Raw genomic sequence first — 25,089 nt, forward strand, 5'->3', positions numbered from 1 at the left:
AATACCATTCTGGCTTTGTTGGCCACTCACGTTTCCGAGTAAAAGGTTCCTTCTCAGCAAGCAGGCCCTGCCACCCAATTATCCAATCTAGGATAGCTTCCCAGTGAAATGTTAAGATGCCCATTTTCCCCCACGTGATATGCTCTTTCATGATACTGTATTTATTGTCTTTCTTCCCTTCTTTTTAAAACAAATAGATTTAGGGGGTGCAAGTGCAATTTTGTTACATAGAGATACTGTGTAATGGCAAAGTCTAGGCATTTAGTGTATACATCACCCAAATAAAGTACATTGTGCCCAATAGGTAATTTTTTATCCCTCACCTGGTCCTACCCTTACACCTTTTGGGATCTCCAATGTCTATCATTCCACTCTGTATGTTCATGTTACACATTGTTTAACTGTCACTTCTAAGTGAGAACATGTGGTATTTAACTTTCTGTTTCTGAATTATTTCACCTAGGATAATGGCCTCCAGTTTCATCCATGTTGTAAAGACTTGATTTCATTCTTTCTGTGGCTGAGTAGTATCCCACTACCTCTGTGTAAGAACAGGGACCTTGCATGCTTTATGCCAAGCGTTGCCAAAGTGGTGCCGGACACCACAATTTGTGCTCAATGAAATTTTGTTCATAGAAAAAAAAGTTTTAGAAACATTTTTTTAATTACAAGGCCTTTCAGTATTTAATATGACAATGTTAAATATCCATTTTGGCAAATCTATAGTGTTAACAAATATATAGTTTTAATAAAACTATTTTGGATTTTTTTTCTGAGAAGTATTTCTTTAAACCAGTGTTCTGCATAATGAAGTTTGAGAAACATGCTTATACATTTATTAGAAGATTTGCCTATTAAATTTCTATTTTAAAATGTGACAGAATTGAAAATATTTATAATACATTATGCTAGGTGTTAAAACCACACTGTTGGTCTCCAAATTGGTTATGAACTTAAGTGACAATAAATGTAAATATGTGAAAGGGTAGTGAAAAAGCTATACATTTTTATGGTCTCATCATTTATAGTACCAACTTAATGTCAGCTTATTCTGTGGCCATCTGTTTAGGCTCATATTCTGACTTGTTTACTTCTGCTACTACTGTAAAACATGATTTTTTCCTCCTAGAACAAAAATGTTAAAATGATTTTTTATAACATGCTCATTTATGGTCCTTCTAAAATTCAACTAACTGTATAATATAAACAAAAGCTATAACTATATCTAGAATATTTCAGAAATATCTATATTAATATGGACAGACATTTTATGTTTACATTTCTGCTTATTTTGTTAATCTTCAACAATTGTTTATATTTTGCTTCTAGACTAATTTTTGTAATTCGTTCACTTTTCAGAAAGAAATGTAATTATGCAATCTGCATGTAAATGTCAGCTTTTAAGAATTTGGTTTCCTTACTGTAGGATGAAATACTGAATCAAGTGTGAATTTGTATTGAATTTCAACTGGGATTCATTTAAAATATTATATTCCAATTTAAAGCAACTATTTAGAAAATTTGTATTTCATTCATAGCCCATTTTACTGGGGCAAGTTAGTCAGTTTGAAAAGTATCTGACAGAGTAATAGTGGAACATACTTATGTGTAGTGTCATCTCTAGAGTTAACTGCTTCATTTTAAATCACAATCTTGCTACCACCTTTCGGACAAAGTGCTTAACCCTATGTGCCAATAGTGCATATTTTATAGAATGGTTTGAGGACTTATTTTTATAAAACGTGTGTATTCTAAAAACAGTGCCTGACTCATAGTAAGCGCTTAGTAAGCACGAGTAAATTATTTTATGTTGTTTACGAATATAGATTGTATAATTTAATGAATGAGAAGAAAGTTTCTGTTCAGAAATATCCTTTGTAAAAATTGGGCTTATCAATAGAGAATAAAATCCTGATTTTGGCTGAAACCAAGGATGGAGGATGTCTTTATACTATATAAAAACCCTTTGCGGGAAGCTAAAATTTTTAAGTTCACAGATTTCAAAGTCAGAGTAATCTAGATTCTTTCACTTTCTAATGTGACTTTAGGCAACTTTACCTCTCAAAGCCATGGTTCAAAATGATAAAATGAGAATGACTCCATACTTCTTAGGGTTACTCTAAGGAGCAGAAAGGAAATTTGTATAAAGCACTTAGTGCAGTGCACAGTACATAGTAAATGATTAAGTTTTTGTTACTGTTTTAAAGTTATATTTCAGCTGATTATTTTAGAAATCACTTTAAATGAGAAAAATAAACACAACAAAAATCATCTGATAAAAACTGGAGTAATTACTACTGAAATAAAGGAATAAGAATAGTAAAAGAAAAGGTGAGCATTAACAAAAGATAAACTTTACCTGCATAGCGATTTTGCCTGCGATAGAACCATATACAAGAATAGTTTTATGTGTACCTCATTATTGTCAAAGAACAATTATTAGTCTTCCCCATGTTCATACTCTTGTAAGGGTCTATTAACTAGACATGATACCCTTTAGAAGGATATAATGAGATGTATTTTCTCCATGTATAAGCTCCCTTTGCGTAATAGCTTTGATTCATTGAGAACATGCACTGCATTGCTGTGGAATATAATACACTAGTAAAACTTTTTTCTCTAATTACAGATGGAAAAAACTTTCCCTCTGATTTTGAGATGTAGCTTTTAAATACTAAAAACCACTATCATAATTTAGATGATGGCTTGATAACCAAAAAAATATTTCTTCAGATGTCACAAAGAGTCGTTATTGTGTACAGGAGAAAGGGAGTTTGAAGAACATATAATAAATATCAATGTATAGAAGGAGAAGAGGAGTAAAACAGCATATAAAGGAGATTATCCACCTTAGATGGCACCTAGACTCATACTCGATTTATCCTTATCCGTTAACTATCTCTTCAGGAAGCTTGTTGTGTGCTTGGCACCTAGCACAGTGCCTGAATTAATGTCGACTGAATTGAATTGAGTTACAATCTATAGCTCCTTGTTTTTAATATAATTTTCTAATATTGATACTATATACTTGGTAACTACTGACATATCCTACACTGCAAACTTTAGCCTGATAGTACCAAGTCATAAAACATTTTGTTTGGTCTTGTCATAGTTCAGATCACATGATGCAAACAGAAGAACAAAAATAATTTTAAAATGTGTAAGAGTAAAAGGCTTGAAAGTCAGCAGAAAACCATATTTTATATTGAGGTGCCTTTTTAAAGACCTTCCATACTTTTTTCTTCCTGTTCTTAATGAATTGCTTAATGAAGGTATGTGGAGAATTATAAATTAAAAGATGACCAACGTCATGTAGCTATTTAGTAAGCAAACTAAAAGAAGATTTTATTGGCTCCTATATATTGTTCCTTTCATGAAAATAAAAAAGCGATTGGTGAATTTTAGTTTGTAAAAATACATTAGTATATTTATAGGTAGATTTATAGAAAATTTATAAATAGATTAGTTTTCAATTATAAGCTATTTCTCAGTACTCATTATCATTTTGAATTTTTAAGGTAGAGTTTCAAAACAATTGAGGGCTTACATTCTGTATATATGCATTACATTCATTACAAACTTATATATAATAATTTAGTTATTTAATTGCCCCGTGGAATCCAGTGTCTAGCTAATTTTATTTTCTAAATGTCAATAGCTTATTTATGTATAATGTATTTCTTGTTTTCTTCTTTGTCTCTGCTCTATTTTCTACAGCTTTTTTCACTCTAAGTCAGCGATAATTAAACATTTGGGGGACATATTTATTCTCAATAACCTTAATGAAACAATGCCCTTCTAGGGGTTACTGAATGATCACTCACACACACGACAATCATGTACCTCTAAAAGCCCATTTCATGGTTTCTGAATTTCAGGGCTATTGATATTTCTAGCCATATAATTCTTAGTTGTGGGATCTGTCCTGTGTGTTGATGATGTTTAGCAGTATCCTTAGCCTCTATCCACTTGGTATCAGTAGCACCTACCACCTCCTTGAGTTTTGAAAACCAAAAAAGAAATCTAGGTATTGTCAAATGTCCCCAGGTAGACAAAATCACCCTGAGTTGAGAACTACTGAGTCATAGCCCAGTGGCCCTTGATTCATGGAACACAAATTAAGAATACCGGCATGAATGGAGATTAGGGAAGGATTGATAATATTAGGGAATATCTGTGATCCTTTTGGCAATAGATCTATTGCCATCCTCAACTTAGGACACTTCACACTTCTTATCTCATCTTTGCCATACAACAATGACTAAAATAAACTTTTTCCAAGTTAGAGAAGTTTAGATGCATTTATTTTTCACAGAATGTTCAGAGATTTATCTGGGGGAAGTGATTCTTAAGTATGTAATATTTGGATTTTCATTCTTTATGAATTTAAGATATCTGATCTTCACAGGGTTTGATTCCAAGGGAAGAATGATCAGGTAAGTAATTGATGTAGCCTCAGATTATGGTTAACATTTCTCAGGACTGGGAAGATAAAATAGGTCACAAAAGAGACGTGTACTGCCAAAGCAGTGAATAAAAAGTAAATACTCCAGTAGAGGTGGTCATTAAGTTACCTTCTCCTTTTGCCCCTTCACTTTATTCATGTTGGAGAAAATTACTAATTATAAAAAGGAAATAAATATAAGTAGATCTTTAAATATATGGAGGAGGGGCATTTGAGACAGAGGACACACATATCAACATGTTACATATGTATATTTCTATAAAAATCAGTGATGACAATAATAAGTTACCATTTTTAAGTGCTTCCTATTTTCTAAGAAGAGTGTAAATCAACTCACACATTTTTTCCCCCTCAGTTCTCATCTAACCTTGTTAGATAAGAAATGTTATGTGCTATTCTTAACAGTTTGGCCAAAGAAAATGCAGATTAAGAAGTTAAACCACAGATCTTAATTTGAGTTTAAGTGAGTGTTTGTGTTACTCTAGAAACTATTCTGTTAACCATGCCGTTACATGGATTTTATATGCACATTCCAAGTTAAACCACAGATCTTAATTTGGGTTTAAATTAGTATTTGTGTTACTTTAGAAGCTATTCTGTTTACCATGTCATTACATGGATTTTATATGCACATTCCATTTTTATTTCTCATTTAATAAAGATTCAAATTTATATAGTTAAGCTGTATTCTCTAATAAGGTAAACAAAATTTGATAACAGCAAATAGCACTAACATTTTTGTTTATGCACAGATTATATATTCTAGTTTTTACATATATTTTAGCTCATTAATTTTATTCTCCTTCTCTGAACTGCAATAATGAATTACATGTTAGGAAACAAATTAAGTTTGATATATATAATGTAATGAACTTACATGGTTAGGGTGATTATAATTCATAATTCAATTTTAATTTCACATGTGTATTTTCTACCACCTCATCAATTTAAACTAGATAAACTCGATACACAAATAAACAAAAAGCACAATCTTGTTTTCTTCTGTTGAGAGTTGGGTAGAGGAAAACGATCTGGCCAGCTGGTGCATAGATACAATTTTCAATAAATGGCAGTGAAAACAGACTTGTTTGGAATCTCCAGCTGGATGAGCATTGTGTCAACACTTTTGTGATATTTCTTGATGATATCCTGTTAGTCTGAAGAGCACTTAGCAGATATTAATTATCATCTGGTGAACTCTCTTCAGTTGAAAAGGTGAAAATCTATTCAGTATGTGCAATGCATGCTCAGTTGTCAACCTAAACTGCAAGCTACTAAGACTTAATTTTTGGCAATCATGTAGGTGTAAAGGAAACAGATGCTGTGTATTGTTCTATAAAGTATATGTTACCAGGCAATTGGATTCCAATTTTTAATATTTTTATTAATGAGTGCATTAAATAATTTAGCTCTATTTGTTGCTGATCCTTTTATTGTACAATTACCATATAAAACATGACATACAAACTTCTAGATTGGGACTTCAATATCATTTTAAGCTATTATTTAATTTGGAGCAAATGTAATGTTTTCTACATTTCCATGTAAGCTTTAGTGGTTTAAAATTAAGATGTATTGGCTGGCCATGGTGGCTTATGCCTGTAATCCCAGCACTTTGGGAGGCCAAGGCGTGTGGATCACGAGGTCAGGAGATAGAGACCATCCTGGCCAACATGGTGAAACCCCGTCTCTACTAAAATACAAAAGAATTGCTGGGTGTGGTGGTGCATGCCTGTAGTCCCAGCTACCCAGGGAGGCTGAGGCTGGGAATTGCTTGAACCTGGGAGGCGGAGGTTGCAGTGAGCTGAGATCATGCCACTGCACTCCAGCCTGGGCAAACAGAGCAAGACTACATCTCAAAAAAAAAAAAAAAAAAAAAAAGATGTGTTTTTGATAAACCATAGTAGGCATTCTTAAATAAGTAAATCTTAAGTACCACACAAGGGTCAGAGTATATCAACACCCAGGATGAATGAAGATACTGTTGTGCTTTCTTGCATTCTGAATATACATTCATTCAGTAAATATCTATTCAACAACTACTATATACCAGTTGTGTCAACTATCATTTAGTGTTGCTTGGCATAAAATAATAGGTGTTCATGAATTCTGAATTAAGATTTGTGCTATTTATTATTTTTATTTCAACTATTTGTAAGTAAAATAAAATACTCTGCAGTAAATGAAAGTCTACTAGTAATGGTGTGCATAATAGATTAACACACAAAGAGAGCATTTAACTTATCTGTACTTCCTAGTAAAAAATGTCCCTGTTCACAGGTTCATTTTTCATAATACATCAACTTCATTTCAGGGCATGCTAATAGTGATGAACCATAAATAGAATTGACAGAATGACTTAATGAAATATTGTCTGATCATTTGAGAAAATAGAAAATCTAATGTGGATAATGGGTGGAAAACACATAAAGAACAAATATATTGAAATGTAGATAGACATATATAAATTTTTAATACATCTATTGAGCTGGGTGTGTAAATATTTTAAGGGGGTATATAAAGAAATAAGAACAGCTGTAAGGTTTCTGGAAAACAGCTATAAATAATATGAAAGAGAAGTTTTTAAACAAAGAATGGATATAACTTATCTTGGAAGTATATGGAAAGAAAAGCATTTCATGTAAAATGTCAACGTTGTCCTGGCTATTGAAAAATATTGAACCATATGTGAATAAAATGCTTTTTTTTTTTTTTTTTTTTTAAACAGAGTCTCACTGTGTTGCCCAGGCTGGAGTGCAGTGGCGCTGTCTCAGCTCACTTCAAGCTCCTCCTCCTGGGTTCACACCATTCTCCTGCCTCAGCCTCCTGAGTAGCTGGGACTACAGGCACCCACCACCACACCCAGCTAATTTTTTGTATTTTTAGTAGAGATGGGGTTTCATCGTGTTAGTCAGGATGGTCACGATATCCTGACCTCGTGATCTGCCCACCTCGGCCTCCTAAAGTGCTGGGATCACAGGCGTGAGCCACCACGCCTGGCCTAATATGCTTTTTCTTAATGTGTACATGAAGTGGGAGCGATGGTGTCATTTTTGAAAGCACAACAATCTTCCAGAACTTTAACTTGACTTCAAAGGCAGCAAAGCTTCTCCTTCATTTATTGCATCTAGGCTGCAAGCATTTTTAGAGCATCTTCTAAATACATACAGTTCTACTAGGACAAATTGTAGCAGCCATAAATACACCTATGAAAGATATTAGTGTACTACATAATAAGCACATTACAAAGACAATACATAATACTTCAGAGAAGTAGTACATGTGATATAGAAACAGAGAAGTGTGAAATTTGAATTGGGTCTTGGGTTATGTATAGAATTTGGGTTAGGAGGTAAGGTAGGCCATTCTAGTTACTGTTAGAGGATGTCATCCAGCTCTGCTTTGGAAAATGTATTCATTGACCTGGGGAAAATCATTTGTATTCACTTCACATTTTATTTTATTACCTGTAAATTGGTGGGATTTAAAAAATTATATGACTTATTAAGTTAATCTTGCGTTTCAGCTTCAGTTAGTGTCTATTTACTGATTATCTTTTCTTCCAACAACACATCCAAGATCCAGTTTCAGTTCCTTGAAATCTCCATTTCAATATCATTGATGCACTATTGCTAATCTCTTCTAATATCTTGTAATTCAAATAATATTTATATTGATTTCAATTAAATGCATCATTGGATTAGTTTTTCCTATACTTTATTTCTTATACCTATTTGATTAGCATTGCCTTGGAAATGTCTTGTAGATTCCTCATTTTCATTTCTATTGGTAACAGTATTCCAGCATTTATCACTTTCTGCATGAACACTTACTTATTCCTAGCTTATTTTCCTGTTTCTTTCTTCATACTCTCTTTTTCTGCAGTTGAATGGAAAAGACCCATAATTGGCTATGTTCCAAGATATAGCAGAAATAATAATATATTGAAGTAATGATGAGTGTTGATTTATTATTTAATCCCTCTTCAGGCTTATTGCCACTCCATAAAAGTATTGTGATTCTGTGATTTGATCTGAAATTCACTGTCTGACTTCCCTGCCTGAGCTTCTGGGCATCTAGCCTAATGAGATGGAAAGATTTCCTAGAGAGTCCCAAAAGCATCTTAATGTGAACTTTTCAATTCTTCAACTATTTCCAAAAGAGAGAGAATGAAAATAGAACTATTAGAGATTCTTTGTTGACAATAGGAAGAGATGACAAATGAGGCAATGGAACATTATGTTGTCCAGTATCTTAAAAAAAAACCCTCTGTCCATCAAATCAGTGCAAATTCTGAAGCCATGTTATCAAATAATTTGAACAATTTCAACATCTTCAGGTCTATAAGAGCCAATGCACCCAACTAAAGGAAGTCTTCTCAGTGTCTATACTTATCAAACTATTTCTTGCGGCAAAAGATCCTTTAAATGAAAACAGCAGCAGCACCAACAAAACAACCTGCAAATTTATATCTCTCTTAGTAAGCAACATCAATTCATTTTTCCTTCGCAATGTAATTGCTTTCTAAACTTCGAAAATTTCACCTTGCTCTGTTCAGAGGTGTGAACAGAATGATATGGAGATATATACTATTAGATCCATAAATTTATATGTTAAATAGTATAAATCATATACTGCTTTCAGAGAGTCTGTACCCCCAAATGGACATGGATCCTAATGAATTTGGAATGCCCAAGAAACACTACATTGAAACTATCTTCTCTCTCTCTTACTCTCTGTCTCTCTCTCCCTCATGTAAACGTGCACATACAAATATTCCTCACCTTCTTTGCAAATGTTTCTAAAGTTAATATATGTACTATAGAGACCACTCAAGTAATATAACTTAGTTATAGAGGAAGAGATATCAACAACTGTGTTACAGATATGTACTAGAATATTGAGATGTGAGTTTATCAAACCAAATTTGTGGTTTTAGGACTTGATATGCTATAGTTTGAAATATTTTTGAGCTCTGGGAGGAATTTAACATTAAGTCCACAGAGGCATAAAATATTATTTCTTGAATAAACTCCCTGACTTCCCTAGACAAACCTTTAAGAAGTAAGGCTGAAGGCTGGGCTCAATGGCTCATGCCTGTAATCCTAGCACTTTGGGAGGCTGAGGTGGGTGGATCACGTTAGGTCAGATGTTTGAGACCAACCTGACCCACATGGAGAAATCCTGTCTCTACTCAAAATACAAAATTAGCCGAGCATGGTGGCACATGCCTATAATCCCAGATACTTGGGAGGCTGAGACAGGAGAATTGCCTGAACCCGGGAGATGGAGTTTGTGGTGAGCCGAGATCGCCCCATTGCACTCCAGCCTGGAAAACAAGAGCAAAACTCTGTCTAAAAAAAGAAAAAAAAAGTTAGGTTGCATACATTTTCATGTAAAAAATTCACAAATGGATGCTCTAGGAAGATTCAAATAAAATAAATAAAATCTGATTAATGAAGAAATGTACTCTTATATAGTCAATTACTTGTAACCAAGATGCTATGATAGCCATACATTAAAAAGTAATGTGCTGAAAGTTTTCTAAAGAAAACTGTCTTCTCTGATCAGTGGTTTTTCTGAGGGAGTAAACAAGTAAGTTTGGCCAAAATGCGCCCTGTAGAACAAATAAAAATTGCCTTGAAGAAATATCGTAAGAAAAATATTTTATTATAAAGGTATAATGAAATCAAACAAAATAATATGTACAATCAGTCCTTTGTGGGTTCCTCATTGGCAAATTCAACCATGGATCCAAAATATCTGGAAAAAAAACAATGATTATGTATGTACTGAGTATGTACAGACTTTTTTCCTTGCCGTTATTCCCTAAACAATACAGTATAACAATGATTGACATAGCATTTACATTGGATTAGGTATTATAAGAAATCTAGAGATGAAGTACATGGAAGGATGAGGGTAGGTTATATGCGAATATTATGCCGTTTTATATAAGAGACTTGAGCATCAGATTTTGCTATCTCCAGGAGTTTCTGAAACTAACCCCATATGGATACCGAGGGATGACATAATTTGTGTTTGTCCTTTATGTGGTTTTGAGTAAGTCTGTTTCTGAAATACTTTGTAATTATTATCTATTAATGTTTATACTAATTTAATTTTTATAATGGATATGATTCGTTGGAAAAATATCTACATAATACATTAAGCATATTTTGTTTAAAGTAGTTACTTCAAAAATCAGTGTAAAACTACTAAAGAAAAATACATGGTGGATTAACTATATTATATGATATCTTTAAGGTGCACTACAGCCTAGAAAGCTGTACTATGGTCATAGTCTACTTTTTATCATACACAGTCACAAGAGAATTTCTAGTAAATAGGAGTCAGTTTCAATATCCCATTACTCTCCCCACACATTTTCTATTTTGCCAAAGGATCTTCACATAGGCATAAGAAATCCTCTGGTGAATTCGACTGGGGGTTCCCTACAAGAAAAGAATTCATGAGTTCATAAATTTTTCAGTCCCTTCAGTTTATCTGGAGAGTTATGGATAGCATGCTGGGCAGTAGTACATAGAGCAGATCATCTTGAAAAATAATGCCATCTCCATAATGGGGAGGTTGCTATTTCCCAGTGGGAGTGAGCTGTTTAGGCTGTATAGATACAGCCCTATTGCGGATTGCTGCTGGCAGGGAAAATCACATTCTTCTTGGTTTCCATATTGCTTTGAATATATTTCAGTGGCTGAGATTTTAATTATGTCAAAAAGAGTGCATGTAATCACCCTTAAGATATTGATAAAAATGGACAAAGAAAAGAATTTCACAGTTAACTATCATTTTCTTATTAAAGCCCCTTTAATGTATGAAGATATTACAGGATTCTGGGATTTTTAAACAATATGCTATGCCATGTATGCTCTATTCTTAGCCACAGTGGCAAATGAAAGTAGATTGACTTAATTGTTTTTCATATTTCTTTTAAATTCCATTATTTACTATTTGAAGGCAATAACTATTTCATTGTTTGTTCCTAGTTAAACAAATTAGCAGCTGCGTTTACAAACAGTCATTTTTTTCCTAACATATTATATCATAATATGCTTGTATATGTTAAGCTTAAAATAGTTTTCTCTGACTAGGTAGGGAAAACAGTAATGCTGGAAAGGTAAGGGTAGTATATTAGTCAGAGTTCCCCAGGGGAAGAGAATCAATTGAAGATGTGGGTGGGGCTTGGGGGGTGCTGTTGGGAAGGGAGAGAAGAAGTGAGAACAATTTAAGGAATTGTCTTATGATATTGTGGGACTAGAGACTCAGGCTGGGTTTGTATGTTGCAGTATTGAGAAGGATTTCTTCTTCTTTGGGAAAACTCAATAATTGCTCTGATAATCTTCAATTGATGGAACTGTGGAAGAGGCCAATGTGACCTACCCACATTATACTTTACGCACATTTTATTGATTTAAATGTTAATCACATCCTAAAAGTATCTTCGCAGCAAAATCTAGACAGCCTAGCCAAGTTAAAACATAAAACTAGCCATTCCATATAGTGAAAGGGAGGTTTTTGTCATTACTGGTACAAATACAGAGCTATCAAATGTTGCTTGAAGATCTGAGGCATTTGTAACAAAAATGAGTCATGTGCAAAATAATAGTTGCTTTATATTCGTTGAGAAAGATATCAGAATAACTTCCTTCCAGGCAATATGTGTATTATTCCCTTTTCTTTCCCTGTTCTTCTTTGCCGGGAACTGCATCTCTCCTCCCTCTTTCTCCTTTCAAAAACTCAATCCAGTTTAAATTTCATAACAAATGTCAAGTTTTATTTAATATTCTATTCTCACATTCATCTCCCTTTTTGTGAAATCCTTTAGTACCTATAATCTTGGCCACATGGATAAGTATTTAATTGTCATTTGCTTTGTTTCTTATCTTGCCTTTAATGTGTTAGCATCTAAATTTCTTTGGGTCAGAAGCTTGACTTCATATTTCCTCTCTAGCCCATATATATAGTTCCTTGCTCATGTTAAGCTCATAATTAGCTACCAGGAAATATTTGTGGAATTACTTATTTCACATCATATTTTTACATATCTACTGAGGCTGATGAGACAAATCATAAGAAGAATAAACATATTTTAGCCCATCTGTGCTGCTATAACAAAAATACCGTGAACTGGGTAGGTTTTAAATAGCAGAAATTTATTTCTAACAGTTTTAGAAGCTGAGAAGTTCACTATCAAGGTTCCAGCAGATCAGAGTGTCTAGTGATGATACATTTTCTCATTCATAAATGATACCTTCTAGCTGTGTTCTCACATGGTGGAAGGGACAAAGGGTTTCTCATGGGCCTTTTTTTTTTATAAAGGCACTGATGTCATTCATGAGGGCTCTGCTCCCATGACATAATTACCTCCCAATGGTTCAACTTCCTGATACCCTCACATAGGTGATGGGTTTCAACATATGAATTTTGGGGGACACAATCATTAAGACCCTAGCAATATGTCATATTTAATTTGAAGATGTAAAAATGAATAATGGAGTAGCAATCAAGTCTAACTTTACAGATAATATGGTTAAAATTATAGAATACAATAATGCATTTAAACTCTTGTAGGGTTATGTAATAATAATAATAAGTGGTTCATGCCTGTAATCCCAGCACTTTGGGAGGTCAAGGCGGGTGGATCACCTGAGGTCAGAAGTTCAAGACCAGCCTGGCCAACATGGCGAAACCATGTTTCTACTAAAAATAGAAAAATTAGCCAGGTGTGTTGGTGCTCACCTGTAGTCCCAGCTACTAGGGAGGCTGAGAACCCAGGAAGCAGATGTTGCAGTGGGCCAAGATTGCACCACTATACTCCAGCCAGGCAACAGAGCGAGACTCTGTCTAAAATAATAGTAATAATAATAATAATAATAATAAATAAAAATAGAAGTCTCAGGCTGGGCATGGTGGCTCACGCCTGTAATCCCAGCACTTTGAGAGGCTGAGATGGGTGGATCACCTGAGGTCAGGAGATCGGGACCAGCCTGGCCAACATGGCGAAACCCCATCTCTCTTAAAAATACAAATATTAGCCAGGCGTGGTGACAAGCACCAATAATCCTAGCTACTTAGGAGGCTGAGGGAGGAGAATTGCTTGAACCCGGAAGGCGGAGGTTGCAGTGAGCTGAGATCATGCCACTGCACACTAGCCTAGGGGACAGAGTGAGACTCCATGTCAAAAAATAAATGAAATACAAGTCTTAGATGAGAAAGTCAAAGACTGAGTATCTATTGGTTAATTAGTTCTCTTATTGAGATATAGTTTGTATGTTGGTTCCTGCCCAAATCTCATACTGAATTATAATCCTCAGTGCTGGAAGTGGGGCTGGTGAGAGGTGTTTGGGTCATGCAGGCGGATCCCTCATGGCTTGGTGCTGTCTTCACAGCAGTGAGCAACTTCTCACAAAAGCTAGTCATTTAAGTCTGTGGTACCTCTCCCTGCCGACGCACACTCTCGCTCCTGCTTTCACCACGTGATGCACCTGCTACTTTTTGCCTTCCACCATGATTGTAAGCTTCCCGATGCCTCCCCAGAATCCAAGCGGATGTTGGCACCATGCTTCTTAAAAAGCCTGCGGAACTGTGAGCCGATTAAGCCCCTCCTCTTTTTTTTTTTTTTTTCTTTTTTTTATTGATCATTCTTGGGTGTTTCTCGCAGAGGGGGATTTGGCAGGGTCACAGGACAATAGTGGAGGGAAGGTCAGCAGATAAACAAGTGAACAAAGTTCTCTGGTTTTCCTAGGCAGAGGACCCTGCGGCCTTCCGCAGTGTTTGTGTCCCTGGGTACTTGAGATTAGGGAGTGGTGATGACTCTTAACGAACATGCTGCCTTCAAGCATCTGTTTAACAAAGCACATCTTGTACCGCCCTTAATCCATTCAACCCTGAGTGGATACAGCACATGTTTCAAAGAGCACAGGGTTGGGGGTAAGGTCACAGATCAACAGGATCCCAAGGCAGAAGAATTTTTCTTAGTACAGAACAAAATGAAAAGTCTCCCATGTCTACCTCTTTCTACACAGACACGGCAACCATCCGATTTCTCAATCTTTTCCCCACCTTTCCCCCCTTTCTATTCCACAAAACCGCCATTGTCTTCATGGCCCGTTCTCAATGAGCTGTTGAGTACACCTCCCAGATGGGGTGGTGGCCGGGCAGAGGAGCTCCTCACTTCCCAGTAGGGGCGGCCGGGCAGAAGCACCCCTCACCTCCCGGACGGGGCGGCTGGCCGGGCGGGGCCTGACCCCCCCCACCTCCCTCCCGGACGGGGCGGCTGGCCGGGCGGGGGGCTGACCCCCCACCTCCCTCCCGGACAGGGCGGCTGGCCGGGCAGAGGGGCTCCTCACTTCCCAGTAGGGGTGGCCGGGCAGAGGCGCCCCTCACTTCCCCGACGGGGCGGCTGGCCCGGCGGGGGGCTGAACCCCCCACTTCCCTCCCGGACGGGGCGGCTGGCCGGGCAGAGGGGCTCCTCACTTCCCGGTAGGGGCGGCCGGGCAGAGGCGCCCCTCACTTCCCCGACGGGGCGGCTGGCCCGGCGGGGGGCTGACCCCCCCACCTCCCTCCCGGACGGGGCGGCTGGACGGGCGGGGAGCTGACCCCCCCACCTCCCTCCCGGACGGGGCGGCTGGACGGGCGGGGGGCTGACCCCCCCACCTCCCTCCCGGATGGGGCGGCTGGCCGGGCGGGGGGCTGACCCCCCCACCTCCCTCCCGGACGGGGCGGCTGGCCGGGCGGGGGGCTGACCCCCCCACCTCTCTCCCAGACAGAGCGGCTGGCCGGGCAGAGGGGCTCCTCACTTCCCAGTAGGGGCGGCCGGGCAGAGTCGCCCCCCACCTCCTGGACAGGGCAGCTGGCCGGGCGGGGGGCTGATCCCCCCACCTCCCTCCCGGACGGGGCGGCTGGCCGGGCGGGGGGCTGACCCCCCCCACCTCCCTCCCAGACGGGGCAGCTGGCCGGGCAGAGGGGCTCCTCACTTCCCAGTAGGGGCGGCCGGGCAGAGGCACCCCTCGCCTCCCGGACGGGGTGGCTGGCCAGGCGGGGGGCTGACCCCCCCACCTCCCTCCTGGACGAGGCGGCTGGCCGGGCAGAGGAAGCCCCTCCTCTTTATAAATTACTCAGTCTCAGGTATTTCTTTCTAGAAACACAAGAATGGCCTAATACAGAAAATTGGTACTGTAGGTGGGACAATAATATAAAGATACCTGAAAACGTGGAATGGGCAGAGGTTGGAAGAGTTTGGAGGGCTCAGAAGAAGACAGGAAGAAGGAAAAATATGGAACTTCTTAGAGACTTGTTACATGGTTATGACCAAAATGCTGATAGAAATATGGACATGAAGACCAAGATGGTGAGGTCTCAGAAATGAGGAAGTTATTGGGAACTGGAGTAAAGGTCATGTGTGTTAGCCTTAGCAAAGAACTTGGCTGCACTGTGCCCCTGCCCTAGAGATCTGTGGATGTTTGAAGGTCAGAGTGATGATTTAAAGTATCTGGTGAAAGAAATTTCTAGCAGTAAAGGGTTTGAGATGTGACTTGGCTGCTTCCAACAACCTATGCTCAAATGCAGGAGCAAAGAAGTGACTTAAATTTGGATTTTATATTTAAACAGAAAGCAAAGCATAAACGTTTGGAAAATTAGCAGCCTGGCCACGTGTCAAGGAAAGAAAAAGCTTTCTTTTTCTTTAAAGAAATTTAAACTGGCTTTGGAGCAACCACCTTCAGAGATATTCACATAACCAAAAGGGAGCAAGGTGTGAATACCAAAGAGAATGGGGAAAGGCCTCAAAGGTATTTTAGAGACCTTAATGACAGCCCCTCTCATCACAGGCCCAGAGGCCTAGGAAGACAGAATGGTTTTGTAGGCCAGCCCCAGGGTCCTTCTGCCCTATGCAGCCTTGAGACACTGCTCCCTACATCCTGGCTATTCCCATTCTATCCACGGCTCACAGAAGCCCAGGTACAGCTCGGGCTGCTACTTTGGAGAATGCAAGACATAAGCCTTGGCGGCTTCCAAGTGATGTTAACCCTGTATGTGTGCAGAATGTAAGAATTAAGAACACTTGGCAGCCTCTGCCTAGATTTCAGAGGATGTATGAGAAAGCCTGGTTGTCCAGAAAGAAGCCTTTTGCAAGGGCAGAGCCCTCATAGATGGCTCCGTACTAGGGCAGTGCCAAGGGGAAATGGGAGGTTGGAGCTCCCACACAGAGTCCCCAGTGGGCCACTACCTAGTGGAGCTGTAGGAATGGGACTGCTGCCCTCCCAATTGCAGAATTATAGAGCCATCAGCAGCTTGCAAGACTTATTGCAATAAGATACTCTTAAGTCATTTGGAAATGTATTCCTATATAAAAAAGGCAATGGCAAATAGATGTTAAAAGTTCTGAAGTGAAAGATGATCAACATATTTCTTAAGGTGGTCAAAGTTTACAGAGAAGAAAATGCTTAAGCTGATTTTTAAATGGGCTATCTTTAGGCAGGCTAAAGGACAAGGAATTCTAAAGTGGATGCATGGCATGGAGGCATAAAAACTAGCATGATTTGGAGTGAATTAAATTTGCTACATTATTGTTAGAGCACAGTGCATAGAGGAGGCAAATCAGGAGGTAAGGATTGAAAACTAGACACGATGTTATCATAAAAGGATGTTTAAGATTCATTTATACAATACAATGGGAATACAATATAAATGGCGATAATTTGGATTTTATTTTGTTGGCCGTAAATTGTTTCAACCATCTAGTCAGGAAAGTAATTGATGGAAACAGAGAGAAAAAGACTAGAAGTAAAATTATTAGTTTAGGTTATTGCAAGCAGGCAATGAACAGATAAAATGCCTTTTGTTTTTTTGAATGGGATGAAAATTTTCTGCAGTAAGGTAACTGTAATTCAACTCATTCTAACAATGGAACTCAAAAAATTCAAGAGAAGACAAATACTGGTAAGAACATTAGTAGAGTATTAAATAATTAATATTTAGATATTTTTTAAATGTTGTATTTAATTCACGTGGCCTATTGAATTATCTGCACTTAGGAGTTAGTTGTCACATACAGTTTTATGTCATTAAATTTTTGAAACTTTTGTTAAGAGTACTAGATTGCAAAACTTAATTTTTGAAGCATGTATTAGAAGTGTGAAATATGTAGTTGGTTTCGGATTAATGGAATATTTACTTAGTAATTTCATTGAAATAAATCATTATTATATTTCATTACTGTTTATGGAAAGAATTTTATGCAAAGTTGAAATGTTTCTCTCATTTAAATACATTTCTCTTATGTTTAAAATTAGTGTTTGAATCTTCTAAATGAATAGCCAAACATTTTTATTTTCTTACAGCCAAAAATATTATTCTTCTATATTAGTTTGAAATGATGTGATTTAAAAGTTGATGCCTAGTTGAGAATTTGCAAAATATATCTGAATTATTAAAACATGAATTGATGCCATAGTATCTTAACGTGTACTGCATGCTTTCAGGAATCACTAATTGTGCCATGACCATGCCACTGACTCAGAAGTTGAATAGAATATGCAAGTGGAAGAAACTCTTCCTGAGGGTACTTAGACTACTTCAATGGAAATAGTATTATAAATCTTTTGGACCTATACATTTCTTTAATTGATATTAGTTGACATACTGAATAAATTATTTAAAATTTAGTCTAATAATGTCTCAACCAATTACATTTTGTTGGGCTAAATGATCAGTCCAGCATGGAAATGCTCACAACATGTAGCCAGTCCTCATTCTTTGTAGGTTTCATATTGGTGAAGTAACTATAATTTTTTGTGATCACCCAAATCTGTACCTCTGACAATTTCATGGAAATATAAAGAGCAGCAAAAATTTTACGTTGACCAATACGGTTGTTCCTGTCTTAGGTCAAAAAAGGCAATGCTCTCTCTTCTTGTTTCAACTCTCGTACTATAAATACATGCTCTTTACGGTCTAACTAGTGCTATGTTTTTGTATTTTTGTGCTTTTCGTCGGTGATTTCACTATTTACAATGGCCCCAAACATTATACAGAAGCACTATGTGGTGTTCCTCAGCACAAAAAGGCTTTGATGTATCTTAACAGAGAAAATGCATGTGTTAGATAAGCTTTAGGCCTGAGATGTAGTGCTGTTGACCATTACTTTCAATGTTAATGAACAATTCGATATATTAAATAAGATATCTTTAAATAGAAAGACATATAGAATAATGTTACATATTTATTGATTGACAAATATGTGACCAGAGACTCATAGGAGCCTAACAGGAGATACAGGACTCTAACCCTATATGTCCCCCGGGGAACAATGGTGTAGTATTCACTGATGCAGTGTTGCAGTGACTTCATAGAGCATAACTACCACAAATAATAAGAATTGACTGTATTTACAATTACCAAATGGGGGTCTTGGTAATACGAAATAAAAGATGCATAAACAATATGTATATATGTGTGTGTTTACATACATATATACATGTTTTTCAACATTTGCATACACTTACATATATGTGTATATGTGTATGTAAACATACATATGTATGTACATATTGAAAAACATGTATGAGTTAATATTGTTGGGTAGAAATATCCTGAATTATGTACCATCCTGTATAGATAGGAAAGATTTACAAAATCTAACAGATCTAACATTTCTTAATTTCTTCGATAGTTGACCTTAAATAAGTTATTTAAGAGACGAAAATTCCAAAAGGTGTATATCTTACAATTAATAAATAAAAAGCTAAGGCATTAATAGCAGCCTAGATCCAGTAATACTTTTTTATGATGGAATATATGAAATCACATGTATACTGAAAGATGTTCTCTACCATATATCGTCAAAACAGAACAAAAGAAGAATGCTGAATAAAATAAATAAATAATGAGGCAGAATTAACTGTGGATCAGGAACTAAATACGGTGTACTAGAAAATCAGATTAAGATGCTATACTTAGATAAACCTGAAAGGATAAATCTAGCTTTCTCTATAAATCACCTATTAACCTAAAACAAAAATAATTTAATTTTCATGTTTAAATTTAAGACCTTGATCAAGTATATTCTAATAGCGGATTGCTATGTATCAAAACCTCATGCCATAAAGAAATTAATATACTTATTTTTAGAAATAATTTGAAGTGTCATAAAACAGGCACTATAAGTAATGCATATGAGGCTGTTAATGCATATAATCAGGTAATGAGAGTTAATAATTATAGTTGATATAATCCAGCAAATGTATTCACATCACAGACTTTGGTTTTATAATTTGTTATAATTGTAATCAATTTGTAGTTTTTGTTTTTTCACTCATTATAGGGAAAAAACTTTATTAATGAACTTAAATATACTCAATATCAAGACTGGTTGGACAGGAGCACAGAAATGTGACTGTGACAGACTCTGCTGCAAAGTCCAGTGGTAAAAACAGACATATAAATCATTCTTTTTATTTCCAACTTTTATTTTAGATTCAAGGGGTACATGTGCAGATTTGTCACATGGGTAAATTGCGTGTCACAGGGGATAAACCATTCTTAAAATTCCTGATTATGTACTATTTAATCCTCAAAACAAACCTATGAGATAGATAACGATTTTTGCTTCCCATTTATACAGAAGAGGAAATTGAAGATTATTTATCCTCCTACCTAAGAGGCTTATCCTTCTAAGGAACTGAAGTAGCCCTTTTAAGTTTAGTATTTGTATGAACACATTCAGTGATTTTAATTGAGATGAGAAGTGTACCTTCATGGTGTACAAATAATTATTTAAAAGAGTTGTATGACTTACCCTCATTAATACAATTGAATTATTAAATATTTACTCTAAATATTATGAAGACCATAATTAAAAAGATTTAGAACATGTTATTAAAATATTTTAAGTTAAATAATACAGAAATGATAGCAGATTTTATTTACTTTTTATTATTCTGTCTTCAATGAATGTATCTGTTATAAAGACATAATATGAGTATAATTAATATTACTTTTATTAAACATATTACATGATTTCCAAATATGAAATTAATAAAAAGCAAGTTTTCCCCCTCTTCTCTGTACCTATAACACTATGCTATAGTGCAGGGCCGACTCAACAATGAGACAACTCAAATATCAGCTTTCTCATTTATTAATTAGTGACTTTGCATAATATGATTAAGCCATCTGTACTTTGATTTACTCATCAGACAAACGAAAATTATAATAAAGTATTACATAGCTTTGTGGTGGGATTAAATTAAAGAACACATGTAAAGAACTAAGTCTCTGGCACATAAGTGCCTGATAAATGTTAGCAATTATTATTAATATAAGTATACTTTGTATATAATATCATGAGTAAATTATTGGTTTATAGTAACAGAATTTGTTAAACCCCTCAGATGTTCACTAAACCTCTGTTAAATGAATAAATGAATGAAAGCTCTTATCTAGCATATGGACCTAAAATCAGTCAAGAGATATTTATTGAGTGGCTATGCATAACTGAGGCCTGAAAATAGCTTAGTGAACAGGGTAGATATGGTTTCTGCCATTTAAATATGAGTACTAAAATTCTATTAATGAAAATAAAATGAAATATACACAGACACACATATACATGCAAAAATTACATTTATGTGACTTAATAAATTTTTTATAGCTTAATTTTTTCTCATTACAGGTCAAATTTTTAGCATCCCAACTCATTATACTGCCAAATCAAAGTGTAGAAATTGTTTTCAGAGCAATGATATTCAAGAGGATAATAATTTAATTTGTACTTCACTTTGAAAAATATGAATGCAACGTAACAAGAATAATAATTTAGCATCAAGGATATTCTATGATAATGACACCATAATTTCACCATTAATGTATTTGTCATCACCTCCTTATTAATAGTTTGTGTTAGAAAAACACATAATTATTGTTTCCATCCTTCTTTGTCTTTTGGGAAAGGAAAGCAGATACAGGTTTCAAACTGTAGGGTATGGTAAACACTCATTCACCCATTTCACAGATTGTTTAAGTAATTTTCACTAGATAGACTTATCTTGCAGATTTAGAAGTTATTATACTGGCTATTCATTAGTTAATTCAACAGTTATATACAAGTATTAATATAAAATCTAAAATTATGTTACATCTGTGTTGTTACTTTTTTTTCCAGTTTATGATGAAAGTGATTTGTAATTTGGGTGATTTCTAGGTAACTGCTCAGAAAAAAATAAAGAAGTTGAAGGAATATATACCTGGAATATATAATATCACTGCACTTCTTCATGTGATCATGCAACTATTGTTTGCTGATTGTCTAACCAAAGGATGGTTTCAGGGTCTTTCGCAACACAACACCTAGGCAGACTCTAGCCATTAGTCACAGTTACTGTGTAAGAAGAAAAGGATTTGTGGACTCTGTTGCATACTTTTTACAAAACATGAGTAGTTAGTTTATGGTACTAACATTACCATTTTCTTTTGACCATTAGAGGTCATTGACCATTTTCTTTTGACCTCTAATGGTCAAAAGAAAAAAACAAAGCCCTTTCTAAAGTTCTCACAGAGAATTAACTAATTAAAACCATGTTAGCAATAGTGGTTTTAATAGTCCACTTTATAGCTATAGTGGACAGGGAATATCAGGTATCCACAAATCTGGACCCTTCTGAATATTTGCTATTTAAATTTAATGAATTCACTTAATCTCTGGGACTGCTTTTTTGTCTCTCAAAACAAATAAGAGAAGTTCTTATTTCCAAAGCTGTATTCATAATGATTCCTTTAATGTAGCAATAAATTATTATCTAACTTCCAAATAAAACTACAAGGAGACTTCAGAAATACCATTGAAAAATGACATTAGCGATAAAAATTAAAATATAAACTTGTCAACATAAGCTCCATCAAGTTAAACCACTTTTGTAAACAATGATACCAGCCATTTAGTCCATCTCTAAAGAACTGAGCATCCTGGGACTTTAATCCTGTCAATGCAGTTTTTTTTTCTAATTTTATTTTTTACATTATTAACTGAAGAAAAGCAGGTGTCTTTTAAAGACTGTTTAAAATTAGGAAACAATAAGAAATCAGAAGGAGGCTAATCAGTACTATAAGATTAATACCTACAGATTTATCATCAAAACTCACACAGTTGCCCTTGTTTAATGAGAATAATGATCAGGAGCATGGTCATGTTGGAAAAGAACTCTCTGGTGAAGCCATCCCAGGAGTTTTTCTACAAAAGCTTTGGCTAACTTTCTCAAAACCAAACAGATGTTACTATTTTTTGGCCCTTTGAAATGTCAACAGGCAAAACACTTGAGCATCTCAAAACACTGTTGTCATGATCATTGCTCTTGACTGGTCCAGTTTGCTTTGATTGGGCCACTTCCACCTCTTGGTAGCCATTGTTTTGATTGTGCTTTGTCTTTAGGGTCATACTGGTATAGCCAAGTTTTATCTCCTGTTACAATTCTTTGAAGAAATGCTTGGGATCTTGTTTAAAATTTTCATTGAGATCTCTGCTCTTGTCTGTAGCTGATCTGGATGCAGTAGTTTTGGCACCCATTAAATGGGAAGTTTGCTTATTTAACTTTTCAGTCAAAACTCTGTAAGCTGAACCATTTGAGATGTCTAAGGTGTTAGCTATTGTTTATGCTGTTAATCTTTGGTCCTCTTTAATTAGGGCACAAACTAGATACTTTCTTTTCATTGCAAATTGATGTGGATGGTCTGCTGTTATGGACTTCATCTTCAACATTGTCTCATCCCTTCTTAACACAAGTTGTTTATCTGTAAACTGCTGATTTCTTTGGATAATTTTGCCCATAAACATTTTTTAAGCATTAGCGATGTCACCATTATTCCACTCAATTTTAATGTTTGTTCTTGCTTCAAGTTTAGCAGAATTCATGTTGCCATGAGAGGGGCTCTTTTCAAGGTGAAGTCTTAACCTTCTTACTGCCTCACACTAGACCTTGTTCAGAGTATGATTACTTTAGTGCAAAAATTTTGGGGGTTTTGTGTAGTTTTTTCGTAATACACATTTTCCATGACCTTTTTGAGGACACTTTGTACCATTTCATAGAATATTTCTCATATTAAAATCAATTTTTAAATCATCGGAGTTCAATTTTCATTTCAATTCTTTTAATACAGTATTTATGTGCAGAAGGAGTCAGATTTTTCTCATTCAATTTTTTTTTGGAAGTTTTACTGAATGAAAAGTAAATTCTAATTCCTTTCTAGTATTCCTTCTAGAAGGCACAAAATGATGGAAAGCTGTTAGGCAATTTTCAGGTAAATACTATCCTTAATTTAAATGGTTTATCCTGTAATATATTTTTTATCGTTATATTGAGAAACTTTGCAATTTTCTTGAAATGAAAATTTTGTAGTTTCACTTCAAATTGCATTTTTAGATTTCAGTTTCAGAATATTATGTCACTACCCCAAACAATAAATATTCTGTGAGCAATAAAATTAAGTAGCATTAAACAAATGATTAATAAATCATTCTGTTGAAATACTTAAAACACTGTTTATATTATTTTTATGTATTCAAACAAAACAAGTAAAATACAAACAAAATCAGCACAGTGGTTGTTTGAAGAAATAATTTTAGGAAAAATATCAACTAAACAGAATTTGATGATTAATTGAAGATTATGTCTTGTTTTCCTGACGCAGAGAGTTGATTGCCTTTATTTGCAGTTTGATATACTTAGGGATAAAGCATCTTTGATCATGAAAAAATACAAAAATTTCAGAAGTCTATTCTCCTTATATCAAAACTGTAGTTTCTGTTTCAAAAAGTGGCTGGTTGACAATGGCATCTTTGAATTTATTGTTTTTATTTTTTTCTTATTTGAAAAATGGGACAATTATTCTTGAATGGACCACTTCTTTGACCGAAAAGTCATGTGAAGTAAGATATCTCTCAATAGTTTGGAAGACCATGAGTGTAGAATGTGACACCCATGAAAAATGCTCAGGAAGGAAAAATACAATGAAGACTCTCAGAAAAAGCATCTTATTGTGATGTGTCTTTTATTCTATAAGTATGATCTCCGGTTCCCTGGTATGAGGCACATTGAAAGTTCTTCTGTGCCACAGCTTTGATATTGTCCAATTTTGGTACTTTAAATTCCTCTTCTATGCCTTCTTTGCATTTTCTGTAGTTTTGGGAAACCAAGTATCTTTCTGAACTGCACTAGCATGAAGCTTTTTAGGAAGAGTGGGAGGAGAAGCCCATGAGTGATTATTCCAGTTGAAATATAATAGGGTTATATAATAGAATTGCACAAAGGAAAGAGGACAGTAGGATCCAAGGATTTCTATCACAAGTCACCTTGCTAGATTTCCAGTGCCAGGTTGAAGGTGCCTCAGGAGGATGGTACTCACATTTCTGAGTCAAGTACTGCTTTCAGTCAAGGAGGTTTGAATTAATGACTATTAGAGCAGTGGGCTGTCATTAAGGTCCCTGAAACCTAATGGCCTTGTAGGGACTGTGTCTTTTTAAAAAAATGTCATAAGCCTAACACATTGAAGGTAATAAGTAAATATTTCCTGAATCAATTCGATATACATGTTTTATATAGTTTACAGAATAC

General features: G+C 35.8%; 2 protein-coding genes across 5 annotated transcripts in view; one reads left to right on the forward strand and one right to left on the reverse strand.

The window, feature by feature from the left end:
- LOC129398700 (rab GDP dissociation inhibitor beta-like) overlaps positions 1–14,746 on the reverse strand; it is a 30,535-nt gene extending 15,789 nt beyond the window's left edge. The window contains exon 1 of the mRNA XM_055117330.2: positions 1–14,746. This exon is cut by the window's left edge and continues 15,789 nt beyond it. The gene's annotated coding sequence lies outside the window, so the exon portion shown is untranslated.
- Positions 1–25,089, forward strand: part of NEGR1 (neuronal growth regulator 1) — an 886,690-nt gene that overhangs the window by 23,673 nt on the left and 837,928 nt on the right. The gene's annotated exons all lie outside the window — the stretch shown is intronic.

Source organism: Pan paniscus, chromosome 1 (genome assembly GCF_029289425.2).
Source record: "Pan paniscus chromosome 1, NHGRI_mPanPan1-v2.0_pri, whole genome shotgun sequence".
NCBI classification, from domain to species: domain Eukaryota; kingdom Metazoa; phylum Chordata; class Mammalia; order Primates; family Hominidae; genus Pan; species Pan paniscus.